The sequence below is a fragment of the Tenrec ecaudatus genome, chromosome 2 (genome assembly GCF_050624435.1).
Source record: "Tenrec ecaudatus isolate mTenEca1 chromosome 2, mTenEca1.hap1, whole genome shotgun sequence".
In the NCBI taxonomy this organism is placed as follows: Eukaryota; Metazoa; Chordata; class Mammalia; order Afrosoricida; family Tenrecidae; genus Tenrec; species Tenrec ecaudatus.
The window spans coordinates 68,629,971-68,641,984 of NC_134531.1; the positions used below are offsets into that span (position 1 = coordinate 68,629,971).

Below are 12,014 nucleotides of genomic sequence, written 5' to 3' on the forward strand. Positions count from 1 at the left end.
ACACTTTCATTATTTAAAGATACAGGCCCTGGGTCTGTCTCAGGCCACAGCTGTTGAGATTCTTCTGCACACATATCTTTTTGGCTGTCAACGCCTGCATCTGGTAAGTCGGGTCAATATTTTAAAGGGAATCTCCTATTTTATTTTATTTTATTTTATTTTAAACATAGATAGCCTTTATTGGGCATTGACCTGTCTGATAGATAGTTTCTGTTCCGAGTCTTTTATATGAACTGATCACATTGCTAGCATTATATTAGTAGTGCTGGGTGCCTCTGAGTTGCCCCTGGGTCATGACAACCCAGGAGGATTAAAGTCGAGCTGTATTCCCTAGGGGTTCGTTGTTGTTGCTGCTGTTGTTTTAACTTCTTATTGTGAATTGAGTGAAGGTTGACAGAGCAGATCACTTTTCCACTCAACAATTTCATACACATGTTATTTCATCTCATTGATTACAATCCCCTCCCCCAAATGTAGCATCGCTTATCCCACTTCTTCCCTATGTTTCCTGCTCTAGTCCTCCTTCCTCCCTAGCCGTTTTTGAATTTGTCCTTGGGTAAATGCCACTCTTCTGATATCTAATGACTGATTATTCTAAGGTGTGTGTACGTCACTAGTGTAACTGTTCTCCTTACAGGCCTGTAAGGAGAATTGGGTTTGCCTGAAAATTGAGCCATGGGGGATAATTCATTTCCACGCTTCAAGGGTGACTAAAGGTCATAAGCTCAAGAGTTCTGTCACTCTCTATCAAGCCAGTTGGCCTGTCCTTTTTAATGGATCTTCTATTTGATACAGCTCCATGAGAACTAAGAAAACCTGCCTCAGTGGATTTATATATATATATAAAACAAATGAAATAAACAACATTAAAACTGGAAAAAAGAGGGTCATTGCAGAATATTATTTTTAAAAGTGTATTCTAACAAATTTGAAAACCTAGACACAGGTCTAGAAACACACTATTCACCGAACCTAACAGAAACAGTGGCATCAGGACTGGAGGAAGGCTTATTAACAACCTGTGGTGTGCAGATGACACAACCTTGCTTGCTGAAAGTGAGGAGGACTTGAGGCACTTGCTGATGAAGATCAAGGATTGGATCAGTATGGCCTCAGAATGGACCACAAAGTAATGCAAAAAGAGACTAAAATCCTCACGACAATACCATGATATTGGAGAAAAAGTTGAAGTTGTCAAACGAAGCTGTTATTAAAGTCTCTGGATTCAGCGAAAGACTACAGATAACTTTTGTCAGTTATACACTGTCTTAGTCTCATTAGAGTGTCTTCCCCAAAATAAGTCCAATCAAACCGGTGACTTCTGAGGGCATCTGCCAGGCCAGTTCCATTCGAGGCTGGGAGATCAGCTCAGAAATGATGGCATCTTGAAAGATTTTCTCCAAGAACACAGTAGGATTATGGGGATTTCAAATGAAAATAGTTTAAGAAAATTGACATTTGCATGAGTGGGAAAATCAGGAAGATTATGTCCAAAAATGCATTGTCAAGGGCAGCAAGGGCTGTCCTATGGGAATGATATTGGGGAATCTGACTCATCCACCCTACAGCCTTCGTCTTACTCCTTTAAACTTCTTGCTGTTCCCAATACTCAAAGACCATTTCAAAGGAACATGATTGGAGCCCTTCAGGGATTTTGATGTGCTGTAAATAAAAAAGCCCAGAACTCTTCAGGGAAAACAAAACCCAAACTCACCGCCACCAAGTCAATGCTGACTAAGTGACCCACTGTGGGTTTCCTAGTCTGTAGCTCTTTATAGGGGTAGAAAGCCCAGTCTTTATCCCAAATAGCTGCTGGGGGTTTCCAACTGCCAACCATGCAGATCACAACCCAACATGTAACCAATCCAACCCAGGGCTCCCCTGTGGGGAAGGGTTAGAAAGATGTAAAACACTGTCTTCAGAAGAGTTAGATCTGCATGGAAAGTATGTTGAGAAACAATAGTCTCATATTTTTCCATTTATGTTTAATAAAAAGTGTCTTTGATTTACAGAGACTTCATCTTACGTACTTTGAACATATAGTCAGGAGAAAATTCCTGCAGAAGGACATCATGCTTGGTCAAGTGGAAGGGCATTGAAAAAGAGGAAGGCCCTCCAGGAGCTGGCCTGACAGCATGGAGAAACAATGAACTCCAGCACAGAAATCATTCTGAGGATGGTGCAAGGTATGTATATGGTGGGTGTGTTAGTCAGGCTTGACTAGAGAAACAAATTCATAGACATTCTTATGTGTATAAGAAAGAGCTTCATGTCAACGAGCAATTGCATATTGAGAAAACATCCCAGCCCAGTCCAGATCAAGTCCCTGATATTAGCCCATATGCCCGATACCAATCTATAAATTCCTCTCAGACTCATTCAACACATGCAATGACACCGAATTGCAGAGTCACAGACCAGTGGGTGTAAAGTCCTGTGGATCCAGTGGTAGTGTAAGCCTCTCAGCACTGGCAAAGGGCTCCTCTAGCTCCAGGGCTCTATTGAAGCTTCATGTGTCTTGTCAGCAGGAAGATGAAGCAGAGAGTCTGTATATATCTGACCTCCAGTGAGCTATTTATCTCTATGGTACCTACAAATGAGGCCATCAAGCTGTGACCTGATTGACAGGATAGACTTCACCTCTTTGAACTTGACACTAGATCAGGCGTCCTTAAACTACGGCCCGTGGGCCACGTGCAACCTGCAGAGAACATTTATCCAGACGGCCGGGTGTTTTTGCCCCGTTTGTTTTTCTACTTCAGTGTGCATAGGCATTTGTTCATAGATTTTTTAAACTATAGTCCGGCCCTCCAATGGGTCTGAGAGACAGTGAACTGGCCCCTGTTTAAAACGTTTCAGGGCCTCTGCACTAGATTAGTAACTACCGCAGTTGGTATGCGTCAGAACGGAGTCAAGGGCACCTGGCACCACCACCACCAACATGATTTCATACGCATACTTTTTGGCCTGTCCTCACTTAATATTTTCAGGGTCGATGCATTTTGTGGCATGGATCAGTCCTTTTTCTGAGACTATTCTAGTGTGTGGATGTGTCATATTTTAGTTATCTATTTGCCACCTGATGAACATTTAGGTTTTTCTACTGTTTGACTGTTATGAGCCATGCTGGTAAACACAAACACTGGAGTACAGGTTTTGGGGTGTCTATATGTTCTCATTCTTCTTGGGCATGTACCTGAGAGTGGAATTACAGGAACCATTGAACATGGAGACAGTGATATTTTGAGGAAGTGGCACACTGATTTTGGCTGCACCATGTTACATTTCCCCAGCAATAAACGAAGGCTCCAGTCCCTTCACCTCTTCATCAAGACTATCTTTCAGTTAGTTAGTTAGTTAGTTAGTTAGTTAGTTAGTTAGTTAGTTAGTTAGTTAGTTATTTTAACTACAACCATCTTAGTAGGTGTGAGAGGTAGCGGTGATTCAGTAGTAGAATTTTCAAAGTCCATGCAAAAGAGTCAGGCTCAATGCCTACCCCAACCACCACTCATCTCTCAGCGAAGGCTTATGACTCAAAAAGCTATAAAATGATTATGGCTATGAGGCTGAGAATATTTCAGTGGAGCTTCTGGACTAACGTGGCCTCTGAAGAAAGGTCTAACTGACCTACTTTGGAAAATCGGTCAAAGCAAACCCTATGAATTGCAATGATGCCCATTGCAACTGACCATTGGAATGGCATGAGCCCGGGCATCATTTCATTCCATTGTGAGGAGGGCCATGAATCTAGGATCGTGAACAGCAATGGGAACGGCAAAATCTTTGCACAACTATTGTAATGAGATCACCATCTTCAGGAAAACATCCCTGAACACGGTGAGTTTCAAGAGCATGGATGTTGTTTACTCCCTTGGCATTTTTTGTTTTCAGGTTTATCCATTTATTTATTAACTAACAGTTTATTGATACTTTGCCCACATGTCATACATGGGTGTAACCCCCCCACAAATGGAATTCCTCTCCTCTCTGCCCCCCACAAAGTTATATATTTGTATTTTTTTACAAAACAACCTTATCACCTTCAAAGTACTCTCCATTACCCTTAATATATTTGTCAAATCTATGATTCCTTTCTTGAAAAATGTTCCAAACTCATCTGTTTGGATGGCTGACCGCACCTCCCTCAGTTTTTACTTCACCTCTTCTACGTCATTAAACCACTGTCCTTCCAACTCCCTCTTCATTCACAAAACAAAAAGAAATCACACGGAGAAAAGTCAGGTGAGTAAGATTCATGGAGCAAGAGAGGCATGACATTTTTTGCCCCAAAGTGGCAAACTGAGATGGCTGTGTGAGCAGGTGCGTTGCCGTGGTGGCAAAGCCAGTCCCCGTCTGCCATAAAGCAGGCCTTTTTTTTTTTTTTAACAAATGAAAAAAAAAGAAGTTCCAGGTGAGTGGAATTCAGACAACTGAGACCTATGAAAACACTAGAGCTTCTTCTTTTTTTTTTGTTTAATGTTTTATTAGGGGCTCATACAACTCTTATCACAGTCCATACATATACATACATTAATTGTATAAAGCACATCCATACATTCCCCGCCCCAATCATTCTCAAAGCATTTGCTCTCCACTTAAGCCCTTTGCATCAGGTCCTCTTTTTTTTTCCCCTCCCTCCCCGCTCCCCCCTCCCTCATGTGCCCTTGGTAATTTATACATCGTTATTTTGTCATATCTTACCCTATCTGGAGTCTCCCTCCCCCCCCCCTTCTCTGCTGTCCCTCTCCCAGGGAGGAGGTCACATGTGGATCCCTGTAATCAGTTCCCCCTTTCCAACCCACTCACCCTCCACTCTCCCAGCATCGCCCCTCACACCCTTGGTCCTGAAGGTATCATCCACCCTGGATTCCCTGTGCCTCCAGCCCTCATATGTACCAGTGTACAACCTCTGCCCTATCCAGCCCTGCAAGGTAGAATTCGGATCATGGTAGTTGGGGGGAGGAAGCATCCAGGATCTGGGGGAAAGCTGTGTTCTTCATTGGTACTACCTCGCACCCTGACTAACCCATCTCCTCTCCTAAACCCCTCTATGAGGGGATCTCCAGTGGCCGGCACTTGGGCCTTGGGTCTCCACTCTGCACTTCCCCCTTCATTCAATATGGTGTGTGTGTATATATATATATATATATATACACATATTCTTTTTTTTTTTTTTTTTTGCATGATGCCTTATACCAAGCAGGCCTTTTTTTGGTCACACGTTGTAATGCCATCTTTTCAGAACCTCTAAGTAGAAAGCTTGATTAACAGTCAGACCTGCTGAAACAAACTTCACATACCCTATCCCCGTCACATTAAAACAAAGTGCATCGGGTGTTTGGGGGTGCCCCGTCGTGCAGTGCAGTTACTCAGTCATCCCAAGAAGTGTTGTCAGTCTATCACCACAATCAGTTCTAGAACACTTTCTTCTTCCTGGTACTCATTATTATTCACGTCATTATATTTTTTTTTTTGCAACTGTGACAAAAGTATGCACAACAACCCATTCTCAAGTTCAACAACTACTTGTATAATTCAGTCCTTGGCAATTCTTTGTGGTGCCCTTTGTTCCTTTAAGACTGGGAGGGGGGTTGCTGTTGTTGTTGTTTTCAAGTCTATTTTCCACTGTTGGGATGAACCTCTTGGCCTCCCAGTAAATAGGGACAAGCTCATGAGAAGCTGAGGATCCAGAAGAACGTGGTTCCAAATTATGCACACACATGATCGCCACCGCCACATGCAGCTGTGCTGAGAAGGAAAGTTGTGATTTCCCCAGAGGACACTGGAATGACGAGAGCTCTGTTCCTTATTCTCTCCTTTCAAAGCTCACCTCTTCAAAGAAGGCCTTTAGAACTAACCGAGTGTAGATATATTCCAAAAGGCATAAACTCAAGAAATCTCAAGGAAGTGTCTTTGAAGTGGAAAAGATACACATGTACAAATGTAATCTTTTTGCAGGTTTGGATTTTGTTGCTGCTACAAAAGAATGTGCTCAGATGAATTTCAAATATGTCTTTATCCGTGGCTAGTTCTCCTGCAGCAGTCCTCATGAAGGAGGTTTGAACAAAGCTGTCTGCACATGCAATCTCCCAGTCGGCCAGAAGCAGAATGCAATCATCGTTTGCAAATGCGAATTCAGGGAGGACACGAAGCTCAGTAAATGGAGATTTATGAGATTGTCTCATTAATATTTCTTGGAAACCACGTATTGCACAAAAGGAGTGAAATGAAATCCTCAATAGAATTTTGAACGTCTTGCTCCTAATGAATTATGCAAATGTTGTAAATCGGGGACTATATCATAATGTTCTACATACTAATATGAAAGCTCGGTTCTGTTTAGTATCTACTTGGTTCAATTTGGTGCATCCGTGTTGTACTCACGCCAGCCACCATTTTGCAGGACATAAATGGATGCTTCTTTTCCTGGTTTCATGTTTTTTAATCAGGCCAATTTGAGTACGCATCCACAAAGGAGAGTCATATGCTCTGTGCAGAGAAGAAATACTGCATTTTCATCACGAGATATTTGCTGTTTGCATAGCCTGCTGTCATGGAATCCATTTGACTCCTAGTGCCTCCATAGGACAGGGTAGAATTTCCACGTGGGGCTCCCAAGGCTGTCAATCTTCACAGAAGCAGACTGGCTTATTTTTTTCCCCCATAGAATGGATGGTGGGCTTGCACCTTGGACTTTTCTGTTTGCAGCTGAGCACTTAACCACTGCACCACCAGGCTTCCCTCAGCTGGCAGGGCCAAAAGAAATAAAAGCTATCTCTACGCACTAAAGAAAAAAACTACAGTAAAACACACACACCCACGCACAGAAAAGCATGTGCCCATCAAAGCTCTTTCTGGACTTTGAAATACAGGTATGTGGCAAAGACAAAGCCCACACCTCCACCAAATCCAGTCCTCTGCGTATAAGAGCGATCTCGCGAGAAGAGAGAGAAATCCCAGGACCATATAGAGAGCGGTTGTAGGTTCAGAGAGCAAAACACCTCATCAGAACCATGCTAGACCAATTGTTTAAAGAATAAATGCATATGAGACTCAACTTTCTGCACTAATCTCCATAAATCAGTCATCACTATGTCAAGGACTCTGGTGATTTCTTTGAAATATGCTTACCCAGGATCATTCAAGGTGTATGTGCCTAAACAAACCAAATGCTTATGTCTTGGACTTTGTTTGCTATTTCTCTCATCACCTTTCCTACTAGCATATACATTTCATCAGTCCTTATAAGCTAACTAACTCAACTTGAGTGGACAATTCAGAGAAATCAGAATTGAAGGTTAAGCTGCAGTTAGTTAATATAGCCCTTCTAGTCATAAACCCTTATGTATTATAACCCTATGTATTATAATTCCTGATGTATTGTAATCCCAGATTATTATAAATTCTAGCCTCTGTGCTTATGGTTATTCTCCCATTTTGGAAACTCTCTGGTATGCTAATAGACAGGATTAAGGTGGGATGTTTTCTGAATTTTCACCTTACTAGAACTAAGGTGTGACCCAAATCACCACCCTCTGTTTCCTTGGCACTACGAGCTGCTAAAAGACAAAACCCACACCTCCATCGAAGCCTTTCCTCTGTGTATAAGAGGCACCTGGGGAGAAGGGAAAGCAATCCCAGGACCATCAGAAGAAGATGCACCAGTGGAGCACATTTGAGATCTGAAGGGGCAGAGGCACAAGAGACTGTGGTTCAGAGACCGTGGCATGGAGCGAAGGAGCTAGGCTGAGCCCAGAGGCTGAGGGAAGGAGATGTAAGATATAACAGAGGAGCAGAGGTGAGACTATGAGGCTGAACAGCAGGCAGACTGGCTTCCTGGCCCAAAGAGGCAGGGGCCAAGGGGTCACGTGGCTCAGAGGCTGAGGACTAGAGAAAGACTTGTCTGCTGAGAGTTGTCGCTGTGGACCATGACTATGTCCTTACTGTTTTCTGATCTTGGCTTGTGGTCACCTGCTAACTTCCCTCATAAACCCCCTTCATGGTCAGTGTCATCTGTTAGTTCTGAGTGGCCGCAATAACAAAGTATAGAACCCAGCAGAGCAGTAGCATGTCAGGAGTGGAACGGTTGGTGTCAGAAGAGGGAAAAAGAAGGAGGGAGAGTAGAAACATGTCCTCTGCCTGATGACAGCCAGCCTGGGGTTTGTGTGGAACTGGATTCTCTTTCTTCCCCATGAAGCCAGAGGAGGCCAGGTGTGGCCTCTGTGCTGCTTTAGCGAAAGGGTAATCTTTATTTTTATAATTACTTGGGTGGCAGAATAACTTGACTGAGAAATTACATGAGACTATTGTGATCATTTGGGGGAGTGGGGGCGGACTTGTTGTGCCAACATGGCTCCTGTAAGAACATGTGGGCAGAGTTTAGCCTGTCAATCAGGTTGCAGTTTGATTGGAAGGGTACCCAGATAAATGGCTCGCTGGAGGCTGGGCTCATTCTCTCTCCGCTTCACCTTCCTGGGTTTTTTGTTTGTTTTGTTTTAAATACTTTTATTGGGGGCTTTGACATCTCTTATCACAATCCATACATTCATCCAGTGTGTCAAGCACCTTTGCACATATGCCGCCATCATCATTTTCAAAGCATTCTCTTCCTACTTGAGTCCCTGATATCAGCTCTCCATTTCTTCCTCCTCCCTCCCCCTCCCGCCTTCCCTCATGAACCATTGATAAGTTATAGATTATTATTTCCCTATCTTACATCACCTCCGTCACCCCTCACCCACTTTTCCATTATTCATCCCCCTGGGAGGGGGTTCTGGATTGATCCTTATGATCGATTCCCCCTTTCTCCCGCTACCCTCCCCTGATCCTCCTGGTAACTCTACTCTCATTGTTGTCCCTGAAGAGTTCATCTATCCTGCATTCCCTGTGCTGACGACTCTTATCTGTAGCAGTGTGCATACTCTGGTCTAATCCGATTTGTAAGGTAGAATTGAGGTCATGATAGTGGGGGGAAGGAAGCACCAAAGAACCAGAGGAGAGTTATGGGTTTCATTGATGCTATACTGCACCCCGACTGGCACATCTCTTCCCTGTGACCTCTTTGTTAGGAGATGTCCAATTGTCTACAGATGGACATGGGGTCTCCACTCCATGCCCCACCCCCATTCACATTTTGTTCTGGGTCTTAGATGCCTGATACCTGATCCCATTGATACCTCATGATCACACAGGCTGTTGTGTTTCTTCCATGTGGGCTTTGCTGCTTCTTAGTTAGATGGCCGTTTATCTTCAAGCCTTTAAGATCCCAGACGCTATATCTTTTGATAGCCAGGCACCATCAGCTTTCTTCACCACATTTGCTTATGCACCCATTTTTGTATTCAGCGATGGGGTCAGGAAGTTTACCTTCCTGTTCACCAGACACTTTGAGCCACGCTGAAACTTGTGAGAGCCCTGGAGAGGCTTCCACTACCACTGAATCCACAAGACTTTTCACCCACTGGCCTGCGATTTTTTTTGCATTTTGCATCATTGCATGTACTGCATAAGTCCAAAGAGGGATTTATTGGACTTATGGACTTGATGTGGACCAGGCTAGGCTGTTTTCTTAATATACAATTGCACTTTTATATAAAGCTCTTTCTTATACATATATGAGTGACCCTGGAGGAGTTTCTCTAGTCCACCTGGCCTACCACAGCCATCTTGTCTCATCAACCAACTCGTGAAAAAGTCTGAGTGTTGCATTTCCACCCCCTCTCAAAGTGCTTAGATCTTCCTTTTCCCAAGGACAAACACCAGAGACCTTGGTTTTGATTCCATCTTGAATTAATTCTAAGAACCTCTAGTGGAATTTAGGTTAAGCATTGAACCACTAAGCAGAAGATTGGTTGTTTAAGAAGAAAGATAAGGTAGTCTGCATCCATAAAGACTTCCAGCCTTGGAAACTCGATGGAGCAGTTCTATTCTGTCCTATAAGGTCTCTGGGCATTGGCATCAACTCAATGACAGTGGGTTTTTGGGTTTGGGATAAATCTTACATTTCACAATATGTAGAGAATGAGGGATGAAAAGATCAAGTGAGGAAGGGTGGAGGAGTGGCCAGTCCAGGAAAGTCAGAACCCATGCCCCTTCCTACACTGCAGTTTCAAGCTAGCAGAATCTCCTGTGGGGAGTCTGTGTGGAGTCAGGAGCTGAACTCCACGCACGCTGGCCGGCCTTGTGGGCCCCAGCCAACAAACTACAGGTAAGCACACAGGAAATATATCTAGCCAGGTTGGCCAGACCACAATGTCATGGACTTTTAAAATAACTTTTTAAATGACATTTTTTAAGGACAAAATATATGTGTCCTGGAAGAAGCTAGGCCAGAATGCTCCTTAGAGGGAAGGCTGGCAAGACTTCATCTGACATGCTTTGTTGTCCGAAGAGACCAGTCCCTGGAGAAGGACATCGTGCTGGGAAAGTGGAGCGGCAGTGAATGAGGAAGACCCTGAAGGAGATGGATTAACACAGTGGCTGCAACATTGTGCTCCCGCAGAAGAATAACTCTGAAGATGGTGCAGGACGAGGCGGTGTGAAGCTATGAGTCAGAATCAACTAGATGGCACCTGACAACAACAACAACAACAATGGAGTCCTGCTGGTGTTATGTGTTACAAGTTGGGCTGCTAACCACCAAGTCAGCACTTTGAAACCAGGAGAAAGAGGAGGCTTAATATTCCCCTAAAGAGCTCTGGTCTTTGAAACCCACAGTGACACTTCTACCCAGTCCTCTCGGGCTGCTATGAGTCAGAACTGGTTCAGTGGCAGGGAGGCTTTGTTTTTTTGGCTTTGTTTTATGACTATGAATGCTAGAGGCTGTCCAGAGGACCCTTTATGAAACCATCAGCTTAAATTATCAGACTTGAGTTTATATACCATATTTACACCTGGGTCACGGCTTTTATTGGAACCCCCCCCCCCCCGGGTGGTGTGGTTATGCAATCTGCATGGTCAGCTGTTCAGAATCTCCACAGGTGAAAGATTGGGCTTTCTTATCCAGGAAACAGTTACCGTCTCAGCAATCCACAGGCCGTCATTATTAGTCAGCATTGACGCGATGGCAGTGAGCGCTGGTGACGTAATGGATTCCATTTGGACTGCTGACTGCAAGGCCAGTAGTTCAAACCCATCAGCCCATCTGAAATAGAAAGAGAAGGCTTTATTCTTTCCTAAAGTCTCAGAGGCCGCAGGGGGCAGTTCTTCTCTGTCGTGTAGGGTCGTTATGAGTTAAAATTGACTCGATGGTGGTGAGTGGCGGCTCTTATTGCACTGTTCCTAACCACTGAAGGATCTGATGTGTCTGGAAGACTATTACTGTCGCTCATCAAAAATTCATTTCTAGTGACCCTCTTGTTTCTTGACCAACTTCAGGGGACAGATTCAGATTAACTTGTTCACACATGTACATTCTGCACAGAAATTACCAAAAATCTAATGCTAACGTGGTTCTGGAGAGAGTGGGTGCAAAGAACAACAATGTCCCCCACCTCCAAATGGACCCTGTAGACTGAGAAATTGATTGTATGTGGGCAATCAGTGGGCTGAAGTCAGAGGTCTTTTCTCAAAATTTGTAGATTGCTCAAGTCCCTAGATTTCATAAACCCTTGGATTTTGCAAGCCTCAGGGGAAGGTTATCCAATAATTATTTTATATATTTGGCCCAAATATTGATTTTCCAAATGAAAAATGAATTTAATTAAATTTTTCAATTATATGATATTTCCTGACCTAAAATGTTACACAAATTCATATAGGTTACATTTAATACCTGCCTCACTACACTGTAAAGTTTTAACCAGCAAAAACTACATTTGGTTTGTGTAGCATTACATCCCCCACCATCCTGCATGTGCTCAGTAAGCATTTGTTCAATGAACAGAAGGAGAAAGGAGGCAAGGAGAAAGGAGGTGGAGGGCAAAGAGGTGGAAGGAGAAAATGTTATGATAATGGTGGAAACACCAAGCCTTCTAATTTCTAACAAACACCCTTCTACTGTGCTTTTCTGTACA

The 12,014-nt window shown here is 43.5% G+C and overlaps 1 pseudogene; it reads left to right on the top strand.

Moving 5' to 3' along the window:
* The window catches only part of LOC142440009 (uncharacterized), a 120,363-nt pseudogene that overhangs the window by 17,719 nt on the left and 90,630 nt on the right, over window positions 1-12,014 (top strand).